Genomic DNA, 13687 nt, shown 5'->3' on the forward strand with positions numbered 1-13687 from the left:
GAGTCATTCCTTATGGACTCATGCTTTTTAATTGGGAACACTGATTGTTGTTCGTGGTTAAGAACTTGCATTACCATGGCTTCCAGATGATTAGTTTACAAAGTTAACTTAATGGTGTTATTTCTACCTTTAAGATCAGTACACATTTATTTGTTTCTTTTAAAACAGACCATACTCTGAACAGATGCCAATTTTTAAAAACTTCATGTTACTAATTATAGAGGAGTCATTAAACGCTCAGGAGTGGTTCATGTCACGAAGTAGATATTCATGGCAGTGCTGCCATGCCACGGCTTGGTGCTGTGAGCTGTGCTGCCACGGCTTGGTGCTGAGCGGTGCGCGGTGGAGGCGATCGGCAGCGCTTCCTGGAGATGGCAGCACCGGTTCGCATCTCTTCCGACAGCAGAGCAGCAAAAGTTCGATGCGTGACAAAGATGCTCTGATTCTTTTTTTTTCCTTCTTTCTTTTTTAAATTTTTATTAATTCACTTATTTATTTTTGCCTTAGTTTGAAATCGGGTGTCTCGCTTAACATCTTACACAGGTCAAGGCTAAAGAAGAGCTCTTGTTAGCTGTTTTCTTTGCAGACGAAGCTCTGGTTGTCACTACGAGCTGCAGCCGCGCTGCCAGGAAGGAGGACGGGCTGAGGATCTGCCTTGCTCCCACAGCAGCACGCTGCTGGGATGGGCTGCAGGAGGCAGTGTGCCCAGGGGGCACAGCCCCAGCGTCCAGCCTGCCTTCTTCGGGCCGTGCCAGCCTGCACTCCTGTGCTCGTGTACTCCTACAGTGCTGTAGGAATAGTGCACAGTGTCACTGTACACATGAGGCACCTCGGCATGCTGTGATCTGGGATTTCACCGCACAGTGATCTTTATCTTTTGCCTGGGCAGTGTTCTGTAAGAGCAGAGAACAGTGAGTTTCCAGCTTGTTTCCATTCCTGAATTGTCTCCTTTCCAAGAAATTAACTGCCATCTTAAATTCCTGATATCCTCTCCTTCGTATCCAAAATAACTGTTTGTGTCTTTTAAATGTTGCTGGTTGCTGAGTCTCAGTAACAAAACGCACTGACTGTCATCTGCTCAAGATCTTCACAGCGATTACTTTTTTGTTAGTTAGAATTAATTTGTTACTGTTATTTAACGACCTCACAACTACACTGCAATTGGAAAACGAACACAGCCGCCATTTCTCTGATACCAGCCTGCTCTGGTGCACGTTGTCTTGTTCTATAAAAGAAAGAATCCAGTGACAGCTGTGGGACCTCAAACCTGAGATGCCCCTCATGGCAGTGCTGCCTGGTTCATTCCCTGATGGGCAGTACTGGCACTGGTGGAAGCAAAGGCGTTGTGCTGCTACAGCTGCAGCCAGAGCTCCCTGCCCACAGCTCTAAGCACACCTCCTTTTCCTCCCTGCTCCCGCAGCTCTAGCAATTGTATCTGTTGCTGTGAAAACCTGGCAGCTCCCCGCAGCAGCAGCTATGGCTGTCTCCATTGTACAGAGGAGGAAGATGAAACACAGAAGAAAATTAATCTCTGATTTAATTATTCTGCTTTTAGGAGCAATGAGACCCACTGATGATACAGTGTGCTGCTGTCTTATTGCTTGTTTAAAGAATCTCACTGAACTCAAAATAGAAACTGAGGAGTGTGGCAGCATGCAGTGATTAAGTTACATTAGAAAGCAGTGAGCAAATGTGCAAGGAACTAAAGACATTAAGCTGGTGCTCTTAATCTCCTCCAGAGACATTAAACTCCGAGTATTAAAAGTGAAATAACATTCATAACTTTGTAAAGGTCAGAGCTTAGGCTGATGTAAAAGCACTATGGCAGCACGACTAAAGGCCATGGTTGTGGCTGGTGGCAAAGGGTCTTGTGGGGAGGAAACACGGAGGGAGATTCAGCTGTTGGTAACAAGGAAGCTCACAAAGGAGATGCAGGTTCAACACCGTGAAGATCTTCCAAAAGTAGCAAGAGTGAAACGAGGAACTCTTGGACAGGGGTACAGATGCAGTGCTGCCTTCTGCAATGAAGGGAGCTGCTCTGTGTGACTGGTGGTGGTAGAGGCGTGTGGGACAGAAGGTTGTGTGCTCTTACACTAACTTCCACTTGCACAGTTTAATATTGAATTTTTTTTTTTGTTTGAGAAACTAAATGTGCATCTGAAAGCAGTTGACATTAATAGAATATGCCTTCAGGCAAACGTCATTGGTGTTGCTGGGCTCTAGTTAGCCCAGCTATTGTTTAAGTCGGTTGCAAACCAGTTGGGTTCTGCCTAGCATTACAGGCTGTGTGAGCTATGGGGGTGTGTGAGCAATACGAAGGTGTGAGGAATCTTCTGACAGTTTTCATTCAATCTGTTTCCATTTTGAATTGGCACTTGACGATGAAGAATTTGGCTTCTTACTCCCGTGGTAGCTCACCACTGTGATTTAGTTTATTTCTAGCTTTGATTTTTTTCCAGTTTTGGTCTGTTATTAGTTGTATCCTTGTCCTGCTCACACAGCAGCACTCACAGCTAATGGGGTGAAAGCAAGGAGGGACATTACTGTTTGCTTTTGTTACCACCTTATCCAAGAGTATGTAGCAGCTAATAGTGATTGTAATTCAGCCTGGGAACTGCTACTCATTTTCTGGAAGGACTGTATGCTTGGAGAATTAAGCCATACTTCTTTAGGGCAGGAGTGATTCTCCATTATTTTGCTATAGCAGTTCATCTGTACTTTTGCCATAATAATTCACAATAATTTAAGTTCTAAAAATGTTTAGAGTAGTTATTTACCATCCTATATTAAACGTTCTCCTAGAACTGAGTCATTCGTGGTCTTTCATGCCATGTTGCTTTGCATTGCTGACTCCAAATTAAGATTACTCCATTTAAAATGGGCTGTATCCCCCAGGCCGTGCCCTCCAACAGCACTTCTGCTGGTGTTTCAGTACCAGCTATGTGGCAGTAAGCACAATAGTAGTGCTAATGCAAGACTATGCTCCATCTTTGCATAGGTGCAAATCATTAGCAGTCCCTTTTAGCTCAGTGTAATGCATTACAGTTAGATGGGAGCTGGGACAGTGCTGCCTTCCTACTGGGGCCACGTCCCAGGAATAATGGGTGACCAACAGACCCCACAGAGGACTGAGGCATTCGGCACCTTTTAGAACTAGGAGATGCATCTGTATTTTGCATGCAAAAAGATCTTTTCTGCTTGCCTTGAAATCCCTAAAAGAAATGCAGAAGTTTCAGAGGGCGCCTGCTGCTTTCGTCATGACAGCAGTGCAGCACAGCAGTGAGCTGCTGCCAGTCCCTGCCGCCCGCCTGGCAGATGCGGGAGAGCTGCAGGAGGTCACGGATATGGGCAGGCAGGCTGTCCTCATCGTGGGGTTTTCTCTTTCTCAGAAGCAGATGATTGAATAGAAACAATAGACTGCTTTCCCCATTTGATGATGAAGACTGACAGTTCGTAGGAGATGAGTCAAAGGTTACTGATGAGAAGATCCATCCAGATAATTGCCGTAATTGTACCCTGAGGATGCAGCTCCTATCACAAAGCCAGAGATTGTGATTCTATTTGTATATAAATACTTGGCAGAGAACTCCATCCTTTGCCTTAAATGAAGAGAATTCCTTCATGAGATACAAATGGAGAAAGCTCTCTTAAATTTTCACATTTGTGATAGAGAGCCCTGGGATTAGCTACAAAGGTGGTATTTAAACCCAGACAGCCAAATAACCAGTTGGATGTGATCTCTAACAAATTACAATGTTCTGAAAATAAAATTCAGCAAGTGTGACAGTCAGATGGGGGGGTTGGCAGCACGAGCTTTGAAAATAAATAGTCTTTAATTGCAGGAAATGACAGCGAGCAGCTCCTTGGCATCACTTCTCTCAGAGCTGTGCTGCACAGCCAGGCGGCCGGCACTCCTCCTGCTGTGTGTGGTGTAAAGCGTGTGGGCACATGGCAGGGATGGGGACTGAGGGTGGAGGGTTTGCCACGAGGGCCCCGTGCAGCTCTGAGAGCTGTGTCCTGTGACTGTAGTGGAAATGGTACATCATGGCTTGAAGCAGTGATGGAGCACCTGGTGAGAAGGCAGAGCCAACCCAGGTGAGCTCAGATGTAAGCAATGCATCTGAGTGATGGAAAGGCTGGAGCCAGGATCCACCCCTTCCAGCCCTCATTTAAGGGCTGGCAGTGAAAGTGAAGGTATCTCATTTGGAGATGCCTGTGTATGACAGCATTTCACAGGTAACCTGAAGGTAAGCAGCTTCTTTCTCTTATTTCTGCACCCGCTGTTATCACGTCTAAGCAGGTCTTCACTTGCTGAAGTCTGAGACCTTGCTGCTCTTCCATCTTGTTATATTTTCTTTTCTATCATGTCATAGCATTGCAAGGTGGGCAGACAGTGAGAAGTGTGGGCACAGAGGGCTGTGGAACCTTTTTTTTTTCCTTCAGGAACCTTGGCAAAATAAATAAATAAAAGTGGAACTCTGTTCATCTCTCATGTACTGATTGCTCCCTCGTGTGACCCTTCTAAATGGTAAGTGAAAAGGAACAAATCCTTCATTTTACCCCTCTGAACTCTGGCACGGGTTCGGTTTGTGGTGTGATCTGTTGAGAAGCCTCCTGCTGGCTCTCCGTGTGCTGCGGTGTCCTTACCCATGGCATGCAGTCTCTGTACGTGTTCGAATTAAACAAATGAGAAAGCTGTGCAGCTTAGACCCTCTTCCAAACTTCAGTAATTGTCTTTTCCCCCCCAGTTTTAGAAAACACAAATCCATCCCACGCAGCTCTCACGGTTACTGCTGGTTTATATCTGGGCAGAAGCAATTGGTGCAAGAGGCATTGCTTATAGGACAGTGCCTAAAAATACATCCAAAGATCACTGCACATCAGACAGAAGGCAGTGCTTGTGCCAGAGACTTGCCCTGAGAAATGCAGGTCTTTGTTAATACTATTTGTGTATATTTTAAACAACCCATGTTTTAAAAACACAGTGCAAACAGGCAGCAACGAATGCTTTGTGAGCTCTGAGAAAAGGAGGGTGCTTCCTCACCCACGGTTTTGGGCACAGATGTTTGCTGTTCTTGTTAATTTCAAGGTATGTCAATTAGAGCTGTATCATGCATATGCTTGGAGAAAAGTGAGGGCACTTCCATGCTCACTGTTTTCATGAATACCAGTGAAGCAACGACCCAGGAAGTACCAAGAGGATTTGTAGCTTGTTGTTTGCGCAGACATTCACCATGACTGTGCTTATAATTGCAACCACGGGCACAGAACGTGAGATGAAGGCCCAGTCCCATGTGCTCTCAAGTCTCTCCCCAAAAGCAGATGTGTGCTGGAGTGATGTGTGAGTAGTGCTGAATGGGGTTGCTGTGCTCCTGGTGTGGGACGAAGGCATGTATTTCCAGCATCTCAGAAGGGTAACGTTGCAATGTACCTCTTCTGTTATATTTGACCACTCAATTTCATCTCTGCCCACCAAATGCTTTTATTCTGGTTTTGAGAAAGCACAGCTGCTTGGATGGATATTGTGGAGCGTTTGGCACTTGTGGGTACACTTTGTACACGCAGCCTTTCCCAGCAGGATTCTGTGGGCTTTGTTCACCTCCCTGTGGCTGAGGTGGGAACACGCAGCACTGTCTGCCCACTCCACAGGGCTCACCTCTCTCCCTGCCGTGGAATACAAAGTCTTCAGCTCATTCCTGCCCTAGCTGTGCTGGTAGGGGAGGTGCTGGTTGCAGGGGGAGGTGCCCCCTCCTGGGCCCTCTCAATGCCCATCACCGGATGTCCCCACCTCTGCTCCCAAGACATCCCCAGGGTTTCCCCTGTGAGGACCTGTCCCTGAGCATCCCCCACCAGCATCCCGTAGGTCTGCAAGTAATGCTCCTTTACCTTTTCCTCAAATACCATTCAAACATACATTTGATGGGGAGATGCTGATGGACAGCAACATCTGCTCTCTCAGCTCATGGGCTCTTATTTGGATTGTAATTGCTCCATCGGCTGCGATCTGCTCTCTGTTTGCCCACTATCTGTTTCTGTCAGGTCTCAGCCTCTACAAACCACCCATTATGTGGTGGTGATAATTAAATCTCCCTGCTCCAGGCCGGGCTGAGCAGCACAGGGAGGGCCTTCCTTGTCCGACAGCTGCCAGAGCTGCAGCCCCTAACGATGCCTTGATCACCTGCCTGCTCTGCAGGACAGGACACCTATTTGTTCCAAACAAGCTCTTTCAGCAGCTGTCAGATGCTAATGGCTTTCAGCTGCTGACAACCTGTGCCCTATGCAAACCAGGGGCACATCATGGAAATGTGCATAAATATTCATGTGTGGCTGACAAAACCAGAAGTGCAAACGCAGTTATCAGAGTTCCTGCATGAATGTGCTGTAGCCTGCCCCGTTGTGTTGGTTTTAGTATGATGGATGTTTTGAAGTGATGTTGCCCTTTCGTTTCTGTGGTTAAAAATCCGCTGAAGGCAGTGGGGCAGTGGGTAAGAGCAGAATTTGGGTCCCTGTGTAACGTGGGCAGTTCCAGACTGATAATGCTCTATTCTGTGGGTCACGTACTGAAATTTTATTGAGAGAAAGGAGTTGCTTTGTTTAATCCCGTCTGTGCTCTATGAAGAGCTGAAGGTGTCTCAGTGGAATGTGAGAACGCAGTGACTGTGTTCAGTGCTTCAGTGTTTGAATCAGCAATTTTCAGCACAGAGGACTGCATGACTTGGTGAGGACCTGACAATCTCCCCCATCCCAGGTCCCTGGAGCACCAAAGTTTTGACACAGGCATGTTTGCACAGCTCACAACTCTTTTACAATTTAATTCTATCACTGGTTCTGCGGAGGATTGCATTAAAATACCTTATTAGCAATGCACCTTTGTTTTCTCCAGCAACTCCTGGACAACTGTGCTGAGTGGGTGCATTCATGCAATGTTTCCATTAAAGCTCACTGAAAGTTGCCATCTGTGGGACAGCATGAAAGGGGGTTGAGGGCAGCCATTGAGTCCTGGGTGGCCCTGACCCCACGTAGAGTCCTCCGTGGGTGCAGGAGGGGCAGGTTCTGTGCAGGCACCCAGCTGATCACTTGTGTACCTATGTATCTGGGATAGATAGGCCCTGTGAAAATGAAGTTAATTGAGTGTTTTAGATATAGATCCTTTTTTAATTTAAAAATTGTTTTGTTATAGTTACACAAAAGGGTTCAAATATTCTGCAGCTTAACATAATAAAAATTAGAAGATACAGGTGTTGTTTATGAGCCATCAGATTTCCACTGCCACAGTGCTTTAGTAAAATGAAAAGAAGAAGAGAAAAGGAGAAGCAGAGCCATGTGCTAATCCCTTCCTTTGTTGCTTAAGGGAGATTTCAGTGTAAAGTACCAATTTCCATATCATTTGAATAGCAGTTGCAGCCCATTGGTGTTAAAGTAAAATGTGCAACTACTATAATCAGCAAAACAGATGCAAATGCCTTGTCTGTCTTCAAATACTGCCCCCACCTTGCTGTCTCAATTAGATTTAGTGTGGAAAACTCGATCAGATAATTAAAAACGGGAGCTATTCTTCCATTTTTCATAGCAGTAGCTGCTTCCGAGGCAGCTCTGGGTATGGGACAGCCACCCTGCCCTCCCTTCTGGTGCTGCCCAGAGTGTCTGCACATCTTTGCAAAGGAGCGGCAACACAAATAAATGACGTTTAGTAGTTTGATCCCAGGTAGTGGTTCTGTGGGGAGGGATGACAGCACAGCAGGTTGAAGCCCCGCAGAGCCCCCTGAGCCCAGCTCTGGGCAGCTGCAGTCCATCCTCAGAGGGCTTTTTAGCTCTGAAAAGAAACATGGTATGAAGAAAGAGTTTACTTTATCCTTCGTGTTTCTGAATGAAACCATGAGCACGTAGTATCTCAGCTCCAGAAGGCTCATCTCATCTTCTCCCAGATGGTGGGAGAGCATGGGGTGGGTGAGGCCTCCCAGACAGGTTTCTAACAGAACAAAAAGCCCTGGTTTGCTTCCTCCAAAATGCTCTTCTGGAGAAATGAAATAATTTTCTTTTATTACTATTTTTCCTAATCAGGAGATGACTTATGGAAAAGGATTCCCATCTATGACCATCTGTGGTGATAAAATCCTCCTGGGACACTCGGGGCAGACCGGGATGCTTTCAGCAAGAAGCAATGCTCATTTGTTGTGCTCACTTGTGAGTGATAAAGGCCACACCAAGGCCATGCCAGCCAGGTAGGATGTGAAACAAAATGTGTCAGGGTTGTTCCCTTCAGGAGAGCATCCCTGGAACAGCAGAGAGCCAGAGGAACAAAAGCTGTCCATAACAGAGCACCCAGCTCTGATGGATGGGGCAGCTGCATACAGGGGCACAGAACTGCCTGCAGCCTTAGCAGAAGTGGGCTGCTGCTCCTGAACTTCTGGGAAAGTTTGAGCCCAGTATTGTTGCTCGGGTTATTTTCTGTTCCAGGATTCTTCCTCTGCTTGCTACAGTGGCATTATAAATTCATGCATATATTTTTTTCTCCTGGAAAAAATGTGAAACTCATGCTCTAGAAATAGTAAAGTGCTGCAGGGTTAAGTGCTAGAGTTCACTGGAAAATCTACTTGCTTTAGTGGGAAAGGTTGGTGGGGTTTTTTTTGTTTTTTGTTTTTTTTTAATGTATTACAAACAAAACAAATTTGGAAAGTGTATTTTAAATATGAAGACCTGAGAGCTGTGTGAGCTGAGGTTGGGGTCAGCGTGGTGGAAGCTCAGGTGCCCTTAGAACAGCCTCCAGTCTGCATGTGGACCCATACAGGAGAGGCTGTTAAATTGAATAATTTAGTTCTTTTATTTAATTATCTTACTTTCCAGTTATACTCTGTGATGCCACCGCTGAAGATACTCTGACTGCTGTCAGTGGAGTGAGAGATGGACTGCACCTGAATATTTCTAACGAGAGTTAAATGTGATCTCAAATCGAATTCTTATGGCTGCTGGTAGGGATCTTATGGGTTCCTTTTATTTGGGGGCATGTAACTAAAGATGTTCAGCATGTTCCTCAGTGGGTGCCAGAAAGCTTATTTTCAGAAGTATCTGAGGCTCAGGGAAAGTCAACGGCAGCTATATTTACCCTGAAGTCTGTGCAACTGCTGCCAAAGTCGAGCCATGTTCTTTTTGTAGGAATAACCATGAGAAACAACAGCACTTGGAGGAAGGACCAGGCACCATACGTGTGACTTATCTGACATAGAATGACGTAGATGTCTTAAATGGGGCCCAAAAGGCCACCTGAGATTGTGCCTCGAGTGCTGCTGTCAGAAAGGTGGACGGGAAAGGAAACTTGAACTCTCGGTGCTATTGGTAAGCATTGTTTCTACAGAAACTCCCTCCCCTCGTCGGCATGTGGCCTTGCTCTGGTGGGAGCTGGGCCTGGGGGTCATGCCATGGTCTGCTGACATGATCCAATTTATTCTTCTGTGGAAATATAAATCTTGGCCCTTCGATCATGTGAACCATAAAAGAGGGAAACGCCTCTTTGTTTTATTTGAAAACAGTCAGAACTAACCAGAACTGCTCGTTACGAAATAGTGACAGAAGAGCTTCCTTAAATCAAACAGAGTCTCATTCTGCTGTTGGACCATCCCACAGTGTGCTGTGTTCACACCACTTCTGCTCAGGGGGAGTGCTCTGTCAGCTCAGACCGTGAGCAGCTCTCCAGGGAGCACACAGTGCAGCTCAGGGCCCAGCGAGGAAATGGGTTTCTGTGTTTTTGGGTTGCACCACAGGAAGAGGAGAAATTACCCAGAGAGAGGAGGGGAGCAGCAGCTGGCCAGCAACAGGCAGAGCAGCTGGGCCTTCGTGGCCACGTCTCCATGTCACCGTGCCCTACCACGGTGCCCCTCGGTGCCACATCTCCCTTTGCTGGGCAGGCAGCCAGCTCAGTGCTGAAGGCAGGCAGGCTTCAGCCAAAGTTCTGCTGTGGGGATCGTGGGCGGTGGCAGCTCTGGAGGGAACGAGGGAACTCCATGGGGTTGGGAGCCCTCAGGGCAGGAGCAGAGGACCAGGAGACCCAGCAGGAGTGGGGGAGTGCAGCTGGATGCACACCAGGTCTGGCGCACGGAGGAGCTCCCAGCACCTCAAAGCTGGCACTTCACCTGCCCCAAACTCCAACTGTTTCTACAGGTCACATTTGGTGTGACTTACAGTAGGTTTGGTTGTTCCACACTTGTCAAGCAGTGGGCAAGGTCTGTGGCAGCAGCCAGGCTCAGCAGCAGCCCAGCGGCTGCTTCATCACAGGTTGGTTAGCTTGCAGCCTGAGGCAAACCTGAAATCATTAACAACCCATTTGCTGGGCTAATGACTCTTTTTTTACTAGATGTATAATTTAATATATGGTAACTTTCATGCTTAATTACACTCTTCAAAGCTTCTTTTGAAGGAATTTATTTTTCTGCATGCATTTATTAAAAGGTGTTGGGAGATGGCTGGCTTGCTTCCCTGATATTCTGCTTTAAAAACCAGATCATTTCTTTAAGGAGATTTTAATTGGAGATTAAATATGGGTATTTCCTCCTCTGCAACTTCTCGCAATATTTTTAACCTTGAATGCTGGAAAAAACAAATAAGGGTGAATTATCAAGATGTTACAAACAGCACTGTTCTGTGCCCTACCGCAACCTGCCCCGTTGTTCAGCACAATGCAAGGCTTGAGCTCAGCAGCCTGGCCCCATTCCAGCCCATGTCTGACTCAGCAGTGAGTGCCCCTGCTCTGTAACCTCAGTGGGAGCACAGACAGGCTCCTGTAAGTGCTGTTAATCCCACGTGCCGTTGGCATGTGGCACTTGTAAGGCTTGCTGGGATCAGTTCGGATGAAAGAGGCTATGCATGTGAGATGTTTTCCACTGGCATCCCAAATCCATTACTGTATCAATGAAAGGATGGTGTGACTTTGTCGATCATGAGGCTTTTTTTGAGCTAGGCAGCTGATTGAGGGGATGGTATGAATTCGGGTTTCTTTCTGTGAGCTCTACTGTCCCCTTCATGGAGATTAAAAATTTCCCAGTGCTGTTTTCAGCTCCGCAGAGCAAGTAAAAGATAATCTCCTGCTTGGATATCCTCGTGCTATTGCGATCCACTAATAGGATCACCATCCAGTTTTGACTTAACAGGCACCGGGAGAGGATAATCCTGTTTATTCGGTCATCCAAAGCACTGATGATGATCTGAGATAACCGGTGGCTGAGAGCAGCCAGGAGGTGCTCCGTGCCTGGATGGATGAGTCAGATGCTCAGCACTGCAGCCCCAACAGGGTGTGGAGAAAGCCCCAACCATCCTCACAAAGACAACAGAAACCAACCAGGTAAAATAAAAGCATTTCCTAGGGTCTGTGCCAAACGTTTTGCTTGTAACATTAACTCTTACAGCTGACACATGAGCTGTGGATTAACAGCAAATTGTGCTGTTGACTTGTGAGCCTTGTTCTGTGACCTGAGAGCTGTCCCCACCCACATGACAGGTTTGTGGTTTATGGTTTGGTAAGCCAGCAGCAGCAGATTGCCCACCAGCCCTTATGCACCACAGCTAGGGGTCGAGCCCAGCTCCTCACCACAGCTACACTTGTAAGTACTGAACACACACACAATGAGTCCTGGGTCCTGTGCAGTGCTTACTTCAATGAATATTTTATAAGGTGCTGGCTATATTTATCTTTCCAAACTTGAATGGACACGGAGACCTGATCCAAATGACAGAATGTTGTTATGTTCTTATATTTTAAAACCAAAAAGTGCTTTTCCCTCCTTGCTGCCAGGTGTTTGGGGCCCTGCAGGTTGGATTTTCATGTGTGGCTGTTTGATGAGCCCTGAATGGCAGAATTCTTGCTCTCCAAACTTTCTCCCTCTGCACCCGAAGAGTCAGTGCTGAACACTGTGCTCCTCCTGACGGTGCTTCAGGGCTCCTCGTGCAGAGCTCCGTGCTGCAGCACAGCCCTGAAGGCAAAGGCTTCATCTCTGCTGAAGGCACCGCTGCTGCACTCCGGCCACCAGACTGAAGTAGTGGCTGCACTGCCCCGAAGGCACCACGTGTTGGGTACGTAGCACCATTTCCTTATTGGTGTTGGTAAGAAAGAAAAGGTGTCGTATGGCGGCTGCAGACCGCTGCGGCTCTGTGGATCCCTTCTAAAGAGACAGCAAGAGTTACCCAGCATGAGCAAGGCTTCTGGCACCGGCACAACGATTACAGTGGTTCTGCAGGTGACAGCAGTTCTGCAATCAGCCCGCAGGGAGCAGCAGAGCGGTACCGGGCTGCTTTCCTCCCGGAGCCCCTGGGGGCTGGCAGTGCCTAGGAATGGACCTGCAGACCCTCAGGAGGGAGTGCGCGTCCCCAGCGACCTGAGGGCATCACACCGTGCTGCAGCGAGCACAGCCGGGGCTGTCCGTGTGGCCACATCCGAGCAGGGCCAGATCTGATGTGACAGCTGCTGCCCTGCACAGCAGCAGCATGGGACCAGCAGGAGAGCAGCGGCTGTGTGGCTTCACAAGGTGGGAATCACCAAAGAAAAACTGTTTCTCGGTACTTAGGTCTGCCTAGATTGAATCCTGTGGAGATGGCAGAGAACAAACTCATAAATTCCCCTTCACATTAATATAAAATAGCTTTATTATAGCTGAGGAGATCTGGATCCACTCTAGCGTGGTTTTTCCTGCATTCTGGTTTTTGCATTGCTTTCCACTTACTATTTGTTATCCATTTTCTGTTGTTTTGGTGTCCTTCCTCCTTTCCAAGTCTGAAATATGGCATGAAGTTACAGACTTTGGCCTGTGGCAGCTTGATGAACATGTTTGTTTGTTTCAACTAAATCTTTTCCTTTCCAATTCTATTTTCAACGCCCTGGAAACGTTCCCTTAGTCCCAAAGTTTTGTTGGTCATCGTTGGTGACGAAGCGCATGGGATCAGCAGTGACCCTTCTCAGGAGGTGTCCTCAGCGCGGGGCTGGCTTTGGGAGGGCACATGGGGACAGCAGAATGCAGGACGGTGACAAACGAGGGTTTTTTCTCAATGATTTGGAAAGTTTCTTTTTCTTTGAATTGCGTTCTGCAGCGTAAGCACGAGGCAGGAGCTGACAGCCCCACCTGCACTTACATCTTGCTCAGCCTGATGCCAACATCTGGTGAGTTTCCATTCTTCCCCTGTGCTCACGGTGGGGAACGGGCCTTAATTTAACCCCACTGCCCCGTTACACAAAGCAGACAGCTGGGTGCCTGACTGTGCTGCTACAACAAGTGTTTTCCTGTTGGCCAAAGTTCAAATCAATCAGAAGGTCGAGCTTGTTGCAGGCTGACTATCGGCGCAGTGAGTGATAAGAGAGGAGATGGCTCCGGAAGCCCATTCCAGGTGCTGGAGCTGAGCCAGCCTGGCTGTGGAAGGGCTGCAGACAGCACTGATACTGGAACCCAGCGGCTGCTCTCAAGCTGAGGGTAGCTGACGGGAATTCTTGACAAATTCTATAAGAGAAAACTTCAGCACTTCAGAGACCAGTGCCGCAGTTTGCACGGCTGCTGCGTTGAGCAATGTGATGACATTGCTTTAGAAGAACAAGCAGAAAAATAAATTAAATTAAAAAAAGGAGAGGGGACGAGGACTTCTTGTAATAGGCTTCTTCTCTTTGCATTAAGGCGGGGGACATTTGCCAGGGAGTTAGAAAGCCCATTAGAAC

At 47.4% G+C, this 13687-nt stretch overlaps 1 long non-coding RNA gene across 3 annotated transcripts; it reads left to right on the plus strand.

The window, feature by feature from the left end:
* Positions 1-592: 592 nt before the first annotated feature.
* Positions 593-13680, plus strand: LOC104914073. 3 transcript variants are annotated; one of them, XR_004161875.1, is made up of 7 exons: positions 593-4528; positions 8062-8222; positions 8845-8969; positions 9154-9333; positions 11142-11332; positions 11783-12512; positions 13072-13680. It is a non-coding gene; the product is annotated as an uncharacterized LOC104914073 (long non-coding RNA). The 3 variants fall into 3 exon arrangements; XR_795814.3 differs by lacking the exon at positions 13072-13680 and having other exon boundaries at positions 11128-11332; positions 11783-12736; XR_795812.3 differs by lacking the exon at positions 13072-13680 and having other exon boundaries at positions 11783-12736.
* The last annotated feature ends 7 nt before the right edge of the window (positions 13681-13687 follow it).

This window comes from Meleagris gallopavo, chromosome 22, assembly GCF_000146605.3.
Source record: "Meleagris gallopavo isolate NT-WF06-2002-E0010 breed Aviagen turkey brand Nicholas breeding stock chromosome 22, Turkey_5.1, whole genome shotgun sequence".
Lineage (NCBI taxonomy): Eukaryota > Metazoa > Chordata > Aves > Galliformes > Phasianidae > Meleagris > Meleagris gallopavo.